At 34.8% G+C, this 9,285-nt stretch overlaps 1 long non-coding RNA gene across 2 annotated transcripts; it reads right to left on the bottom strand.

Annotated features, from left to right (window-relative positions):
* Positions 1–640: 640 nt before the first annotated feature.
* LOC147481492 (uncharacterized) lies at positions 641–1,307 on the bottom strand. Of its 2 annotated transcripts, none has more exons than XR_015206931.1 (3): positions 1,245–1,307; positions 985–1,014; positions 641–887 (listed from the first exon to the last, which is right to left on the bottom strand). It is a non-coding gene; the product is annotated as an uncharacterized LOC147481492 (long non-coding RNA). The 2 variants fall into 2 exon arrangements; XR_015206932.1 differs by having other exon boundaries at positions 641–884; positions 1,245–1,295.
* Positions 1,308–9,285: the final 7,978 nt, after the last annotated feature.

Here is a 9,285-nt window from a genome sequence, read left to right as displayed (position 1 = left end):
ATAGTTATGGACCTTAGTCACCTTTTAATACTTTTAACCAACAAACTCTTGTAAAACCTTTCAGCAAAGAGTGAAACCCAATATATGACAAGATTAAAATAAGAAGAATTAGATGCACCAATTCATTCAAAGCTTTCTTTTCCACTTTCTTCTCCTGTGTTCTTGCTGCCCACTCCTACCTTTTCATGTAATTATATTGAGGTGGATGAGTGTACCCTCGAAATTGTGAGAGGGAGACCAAGGAAGAGAAACCCCTCCAATTACCACACAAAGAGAGAGAGTTCGTGTCCTCCCTTTCCAGCACTCATTCCCCCCTTTTTCTCGTCCCCTAAATCTACCTTAGGCCCATTACTGGAAGTAATGGCCCAACTTATTCTTAAGCCCAAAAATGTGGGGTTTTACAGAAATAACTTGCCAATGTGAAAGATCAATTTACCAAACTATTATAGAAGGTTTTAAAATACTTTAGAAACAAAAACACCACTTCTACAAACTTAGGACTGTCCAAAAAACAATTCTCGTGTATCAAAATGTACTAGCAAGCCATGGACCCAACATAACAGTAAAAAGCAGGGGAACATTAATCAAGATCTATTTGGTCTCATTCTAGATGAACATGCAATGTAAGCAATAAATAGATTCGTTGAGTACCTAAAGCTTCGTGAGGAGATTGATCTGAACTATTTTTCATCTGGAACCGATGGTTTTGAAACTTCATGAGCTTTATCAACTTCCATTAATTAGTTCTTGTGGAGTTCTAGGATTGGGATCGAACTCCTGAACTTGTATTCCAAGATAGATTGTTTACAGTCTTAAGTGTATGCCAGATTCTCATAAATTTAAAAACAACATACAAAGCTCTTGGATGCATTTGGTAGTCTCTTCTGCTGAATATAAAAGAAAGGACAAAATTAAATAATATGAAAAGAAGTCGTGGTCCAAAGAAGCAAGAACAAGATATTGTATACAAGAAGTTACACTCACAAGATTTGCTATCGCAACTGTATGCAATGTCTGCATGGGTTAAGAAAATATATTAAGCACCCCCACCCCCCCATAAGTTCAGTTAAGTAGTTTAATTTACAGATGGAAGCTAAAACAAACCTGCTTTATTAGCAACAATATATCTTAAAAAGAAAGCACAACCAGGCCAGCACTATAAAAAATTGATGTTGTCAAGCTCATCACAACATACTTGACCAGAAAAATGCCACTGAAAAAACATAAGACTGCAAAAAACTTACATAGCAAACAAGGGCTCGCGTACACTGCCGTGATCAGCTAATCTTTTTTTTACCTTGTCCTCCATCCAGGCATGAATTAGATGCTCTTGCCTCTGCGGGTAGGCATTAGCAAGTCACTAATAGAAATAGCCCACACGTAAGACTAGTATAGCCACCGCCTTCTTCTTTAACTTAACCAATTATATATGAAAATCATAAAAGAGAGTGATCCATGGTACAATCTTATAAATAAGGAATTGCAAGAGAAAAAAGTATGTACCAAAGTGTTCTCATAGTCATGAGTGGCGATAACAATAATAAATTCCAATTATGCGAACATCACATGCATCATGCAAATACACCAAAAGTTCCTATTCAAATAGCTAAGAGAAAACACTAACCAGGGGGATTACGTATACCCTAACGGACTACTAATTGCTTCAAGTATCCTTCATCTCTATCCAAGTTGCCATTTGCACCACAAAATTAAATACAAGAAAGGCCTTAATGATTTATAACAAGGCAAGTCACAACATATAACTAGTAAAAAAGCACTAACAACGAAAGAGTTATGTAATACCTACGTGTACTCTTGAGATTCAATTCCTATAGGGTTAGTATCCCATCTTTCGAGAGCCTATAAATTCAATTCCTATAGGCTAAGTATAAAGTAATAGATTATTTCCAGGGGGTTAAGTGCGTGGTCATTTCTTGGTATAAAATCTCACTTAAAAGTAACTGCATGGTGGGGAAAAAACTAAGTTATTTGTAGTTTAATGCTTGGAAAGTTACAGTAAAGTTTAGAATGAGTTTGCATAATTTCACAATGAGACTTCAAAACAAACTGTCCATAGCCTATAGTCTATCGATTTCTTTTAAAAAAATAAAATAAAATTCCCCCAAATGAAAGGTAATGCTGCAAATGCAATTAATTAATTGAATAAAAACACATTCAGAATTCTAGCTACCATGCACAACATTTCAACAAACCAAAATAAGGAAATAACAACATTAAGCTCAAGAATAGTGGTTTTATATACTTTTGAATTGGAAAAGTGGAAATAATAAGCACCAGCAACAATTGCAATAACAGCTACATACAATAATACCCACAAATGAAATTCTAGTATTTTGTAAGAACTCCATTTCCTTCTTATTTTTTATCCCACCAAGAACAACACCAACAACAAAACCCCTCTTTTATTGTTAACTGTCCCAAGTGAGAAGCAAACACCAGCCAACCCACGCAATCATTCAATCAAACACATTAAGAGCAAGACAAGCTATTTAGAGAACAACCAACAAACTATAGTGAATCATCACAAATAAACAACACATATAACCTAAATATCGTATCCAACCCTCTCAAACTTAATTGGCAAGAAGTCTACTAAGATTTACTCAGAGGAGTAGAAGTGTGATGACAAACATAGATTAAACACCAGAAATTTCGAAGTATAAACTAGAAATTCTTACCAGATGAGAATGAAGAAAAACGAAAAAGAAATCAGCAGATCTTGTAAAGCACAAAATGAGAAAAACACAACTTGATAAAGCATACACACTGATCTCTTAAAGTTTTGGATCGAATTACAAACGAAAGTTTAATCCTAGCCCTTGAGCGCCTACATTTCGGAGTTGGTGGAACTCTTCCTTTGTTTTGATATAACTTTTAATCCCCACAGAATTGATAATTTGCCGAAATATAAACCATTGCTTCTGTGAAACAGTGGGATACCAATAGCTGAAAAAAGGAAAATGAATGGGGCGTGGCATATGGCAAACATGATGCCACGGTTTTTGTAAAATAGTGGTATAAACTAAGATCCAAAAAATTAGATGAATTTCTATCGTGGTATACAAATATTAGCCACTGTCATTGCAAAAACAGTGACATACAAAATCTTACCTACCGTGGTATATGAGTCTTTTTGTAGTAGTGTTAGAATAGTTTTTAGAAACTTAGGTTAATATGTAGGTAATAATCCTTGCATCTATCTATAAATGTGTTACATGAGTATCTATGATTGTTGGCATTAAGTTTCTAAAATCTAGGCTAGAGTACTTATTTTACAAATCCTGTGAGAATATAGCCTAAAGCCTTATATGAGTGAAACATTTGATAAATGACACAAGGGAGAAGTAAAATACGGATAGAGAAATCACACGTCCACTTGCTTGATCACTATACCATATCCTAAGCGAGAATTTAGGCCCTCTTTGGATCAATATAGCCAAAAATTAAAACCTATGAATTATTTTCCGCTAGTCGCCCCTCTGAGCCTTTCTTTAGCCTTTCATAAACCGCAAATCCTTTACCCTATTACAAAACAAACAAAAAAAAAAAATCAACCTACCCATTCTTTGAATGAGTATGAGAATAGAGATGAAGAATAGAAAAGAGAAAGACCTTTGAAATCAAGAATTTGTTAGTCGCTTCAAATAAGAAAAGAAAGTTTCCATCGAAATAAAAAAAAATAAAAGAAAATAAGAGTTAAAACTCCAAAAATAGAATCGAAGGAGTCAAAAGCCAAAGAAAAAAAAATGGCTAAGGATGGAAACAAAGTAAAGAACAAGGTTTTCTTTAGTTACTTAATATGAAGACTATATTATCTCAGACTTGTCCTTTTTGAATATCCATTTCCTTTCTTTTTAAACCATCTCTTAATCCCTGCAACACCTAATAAAAACCTCTAGCTCAATTAGGAATAGGTTAGTGTGATAGTAAGTGGCAGATGTGTTTGATCGACTCTGGCTTCCTTGTGTGTCATTGAGATTGTAAGGTAAAGTGTGCCAAATGCACACTGGAGTAGCAAAACTTGAGCGGAAAAATCAGAGTATTTTTGTCTTGACATTTATGTGAGGACCTACTTAAGGACGTTATTCCGAGTTTTCAGAAACAGACCTGCTAGTGCATTTCATAGTAGTACTCATTGTATATATGTGTATTCATAGATGATTGATTAGTATGCATATATTATCTTAGGTTTCGACTTGATTATTCTGTATTCATTGCTAGTGAGATGTATAGATAGTTGAGGCATAAATAAGGAAACAATAGTTTGTAGTATATTTGAAGTTTGTGAGTACCTTCACTGAAAACTCTCACGAGACTATAACTCGTCCACTAGGGAATTCCTAGTGGTTTAAGGCCTTGTAGCATATGGTCAATGCAATCACACTCGGCAAAACGAGATTAGTAAGAACTCCATTTTTGTTAACTTATGCTGATTTCTCATATTTGCTTGTGGATAAGCAAAATGGTGTTTGGGGCAGGTTTGATAAGAGCCCAAAACTGTAGTTTTAACCCCTTAACAATAATACTTTTAGACCAATTATGCGAGTAATAAATAAGAGTTAATGTTGATTATGTGTTTTTATGTATCTCAGGCATTGAAGTCAATTATGTGCAGAAATGTCCCACTTTGGCGAGATAAGGGAGCAAGGGTTGGTTGCTAAGGAGTTCTGTGATTAAAGGACAAGATTCAAGGAGAAAAAGCCTTTGTAAAGCCCAGTCAAAAGCCGAAAAGTCAAAGTCAACGCGGGCAGAAACAACACACAAAAGTCAGCCGAACTTCTGAAGATCGTATCTTTGGACTCAGGCCTTAGAATTGGGCCTACCTTATGTCAAAACGACCGGCTGGGAAAGAGATTTCCAATGGTCCAAACCTTGACAAAATCAGAGGAGCAAAAGTGGATGAAAAGCTTGCTGAAGTCAGATCCAGCTGAAAAAGGCCATGTGGACTAAAGAGATTGGGTTTTGGGCTCGATTTTCCGCCCAAAACATAGCTCCTCAGCCCATGCACAAAAATGTGGATATGGTCTCCTCCATTTCCACACACAAGACTTAACTCTTAGAAAAATTAGGTTAGATAGCAAGTAGCCATTAGAGCATAGTTTTAGATCTAGTTTTACATTAAATTAATTAGTTTTTATTATCTTGTTTTGAACTTAGTTAATTGAATCATTGTTTTATTATTCATTAGATCAATAAAATAGTTAGTTCTTCATAATTTCGGTTTTGATTTATTTAAGTACTTAGATCTAATTTTGATTCTTAGTTGTTAATCATTTCTTAGTTGTTAATTTAGATTTGAATTATTGCTTAGTTCAATTTGGTAATGTTAGAACCTTTATATAATGTCTTGATTAAATTCCATGAGAAATGATAGTTTTATGAATCAAAGCTAAACCTCCATTAGAGGAGTTTGATGAAACCTTGATGAAAACTTGATTGGGTAGTGTAGAATCATTGTAAGAGTCTATTCCACTCTAGAAGGTAGTTGATTCGCCATGAGAATGGGTATAACTTCCTCACATGCTAGTCATTAGTTGGTAGAGATTGTCATGGATAATTAGGGATTAGAACATCCAATTCTTATAGTAAGAGCGTAAGAATTTGATTACAACAATATATGCTAGTTTATTAAGTTGGATTCAAGGTGGATTCAATCCCCCCTAATTCTTTATCTAGATTCAAACTTTAGTATTTTCCGTCATTTCGTTATTCGTATCTTGTTATTTGAATTCACATCGTAGTATAATTCCACACCATTACTCTCATTAACTTTGGCTAGGACTGATAATATATAGAAAACTTTGAATGCTAAAGAACTAGGAATGGAACGAATCTTTCACTCCACTCTATTTCAATATATTCGAGAGTATAATAATCTTTAATAAACACACTTGAGTTCAGTCATAGTTTTACTTGCGTTTTAGTTCGTCGCTTATTCGTAGGTAAAACTATATTTTTACCTTTATCAGTGCTTTAAGGCTGTTGAAGATGATGTTTATATACGTAGCAAGGACGGTCCTGGTAACACCTCTCTACATACTCGAATCTACTGTAAGAGGATTCTATTTCTAGTAATAATCAGGATATTTTTGCATGCTCGTTAGGAATTGCATATTAGACTTAAAACTTGCATGAGATTAAGATATGGTACGCATAAACCTGCCATATTAGTTTATCATAGAAGCAAAAATAATCGCCTATCTAAAAATCCACACACACCACCTACATCCACCCCAACTACATTTATAGCAATGGGTGAAGAAATAGCAAAGAGACCCCTCTTTGATTTTTATAAAGCTTTGAATGATGGACCTGAGTCCTGCATAATTCTTGTAGATACTACAGGAGATTTTAGAATCCCCCCCCCCCCTCTAATATATTTAATCTATTACGTGTTTTTCATGGGTTAGACCATGAGAAGCCTTATCAACACTTAGGTACGATACAACAAGTTATTACTACATTCCATTATCCTAACATAACACTTGAAAAAATAAACCTAAGGGTGTTTCCTTTCACCCTAGCTGACAAAGCAGCAGCTTGGCTAACAGTACAAAAGCCAAACTCTGTCAACACATAGAAAAAACTAGTTGAATTATTTATGGAACAATTCTACCCACGACAGAAGACTGATGAAATGCTACAAAATATTCACTTCTTTTGCCAAAAGCCTTAAGAGTTTTTTTCTAAGGGTTGGAATCGTTTCACTGATCTTCTCATAGAATGTCCCCATCATAATCTTGGTAAAGACACACTAGTTCATGCCTTCTTCAAAGGCCTATCCCAACACCATAAGGAGACTTTAGATATAATGAATGGAGGTACTTTCTTAAGTAAAGGAGCCACAACTGCATATAACTTCTTAGATAATCAATCCAAGAAAAGTAACAACTGGGGAGGTAACGATTACTCTCGCTCCACTTCGTCTTCTTTAATAGTTAAGGCAACCAATATATTTGAGATAAAATAAGATCCTGAACTTAGAACTTTAATTGAATCCCTCACTCATAAGGTCGATGCCCTCTCTGTCAATAAACAAAAAGCAAAACCCACTCCTGTCATGAAAATAAACTCTCCTCATTGTAATTTCTATTTTAGTCCTGAACATTCTGACTTCTATTGTCCTCCTGTCTATGAGTTGGCTCTTTTTGACGCTTTAGTTTTGGGGGCAGTGCTAGGTTTGTTTAATCTCGACGGTTCACCTTTTCTAACGATGTTGGGTTTTCTTCTTTTTCTTTTGTCTAGTTCTTAACAGTTGAATATGGTCCAAAAGCGTGAAAGGTGTTGACGGTTTATTATGGTGGCCATCATAAAATCATAATATTTTTGTGACGAGTCATACACGTCATAATGTTGCAACAGTTGTCATAAAATATATATTTAGATTATCAAAAAAAATCAACATATTTTCTTGACGGTTAGGTCATACACGACATAATGTTGCAATAGCCATCATAAACTTCTTATATTTTCTTGACGCTTGTGTCATACACGACATAATGTTGCAATAGCCGTCATAAAATTATTATATTTTCTTGACGCTTGTGCCATACACGACATAATGTCGCAATGGACGTCATAAATTTATTATAGTTTCTTGACGTTTGTGTCATACACGAAATAATATTGCAATAGCTGTCATAAAATTATTATATTTTCTTGATGCTTGTGTCATACACGACATAATGTTGCAATAGCCATCATAAAAATATTATTAAAACACCTATCTTGACGGTTTTTAGCAAAGCCGTCAAGATAGATAAAAAACAACCGTCATAATATGACATTTTTTTGGTAGTGTACATTGTTGGTATATATCATGGGCACAACCTAGATATTAAGATGGCAGAACAAAAACTCAAAAAGAAACAATGTAGCTTCGGGTAATAATGGTTCATTTTGTACATACTATTGCTTGGTTAAAAAAATTGCGAATAGTACATCATATTTACCAAACTTGTCAATTTAGGGAATAGCTAGCTATATACTACAGAATGACATGTATACCACGGTCAATAAGAACGTTTATACCACGGTTCTTCTAAAAACCGTGGGAAATACTTATATACCACGGCGGAAACTTCTTTGGTCATTGCTTTACTAGTATATGCCACAGTTACATGAAAACCGTGGGATAAGTTGGGCCATATACCATGGTTAGTTTTTTTTTCCGCATGATAGTACTCCACATCCCCACTACCTTAAACAGTAACAGTGGTATATAAATTTTCCATTTTCTACCGTGGTTTATGCCAAATAGTCAAATACACGAAAAAATAAATAAAAAATACACGTACGAAACTCATTCAAATTAGATTCCAGCTATTCTCTCGGTCTCTCCCCACAACTTCTACAGTTCTACGACTCTTAGGGTACGTTTGGCAACAGTGAGAAAACCCACCGTAACTGACACTACACCATAAGGGCTAATTTGTAACAGACGATATTTTGGATTTCTAACAGATATATCCGTAACCAAGTAACTAACGGATATAATTGTTACTTATCAAGTTATCCGTTAGTTTATTTCTTTTTATATTCTGAATTGTTTTTTAATTATTTTTCTAGCAAATAAAAGGCAAAAACATAAAGGATTAATTGTTGGGTTATATTGATATACCCCCCCTACCACTAGTTGCAATTAGGATTACCCCCGTAATAATTGAAATTAGGATTTCTCCCCCTGACACTACCTCTTTTTGTGTGTGTAGATGAGATGATGGGTGATGTAGATAGATGATGATCGTTGAACAAATAGAAGCGTATCAAAACCTAATTATCCCTCAATAAGTAAAGGATGAGTAGGGTATCGTTCCACTTTTAAGTGTATGTTATGTGAAGGACAGGACTGGAAAGGGGGTTTGAGGGATTAAAAACTAATATTGTAGAGATTATAGATTCTAATGCTAAACTAAGCTAAACTAACTAAACTGTTGAGAATTTATAAGAGAGGGAATTCAAGAGATTAGAATCCACCAATACTTTTGATCTATGACCTTCTGCTTCATGGTTGTTCTTACAAGTAGACTACAATTAGGCAATCAAGCGAGTGCCGATGCCCTCTTGGACGAAACATCGTTAACAATTAACTCTACTTAAGGTTGTTCCTATGTTTATGCTATTAATATCTTCTTTCCTTTTATGTAAGCTCGGGCAGTCATTCAATGTATTACCAAGAGCAACATCAAGGAGTACTTCCTAATAGGGCGGCCATTCAATGAATCACCACTTAAGGCAAACACAAAGAATACTTCCCCTAGGCAG

Source organism: Coptis chinensis, chromosome 8, assembly GCF_015680905.1.
Source record: "Coptis chinensis isolate HL-2020 chromosome 8, ASM1568090v1, whole genome shotgun sequence".
Classification (NCBI taxonomy): Eukaryota; Viridiplantae; Streptophyta; class Magnoliopsida; order Ranunculales; family Ranunculaceae; genus Coptis; species Coptis chinensis.
The sequence above is the reverse complement of the archived record's forward strand: the minus strand, read 5'-3'. Positions and strand labels throughout refer to the sequence as shown.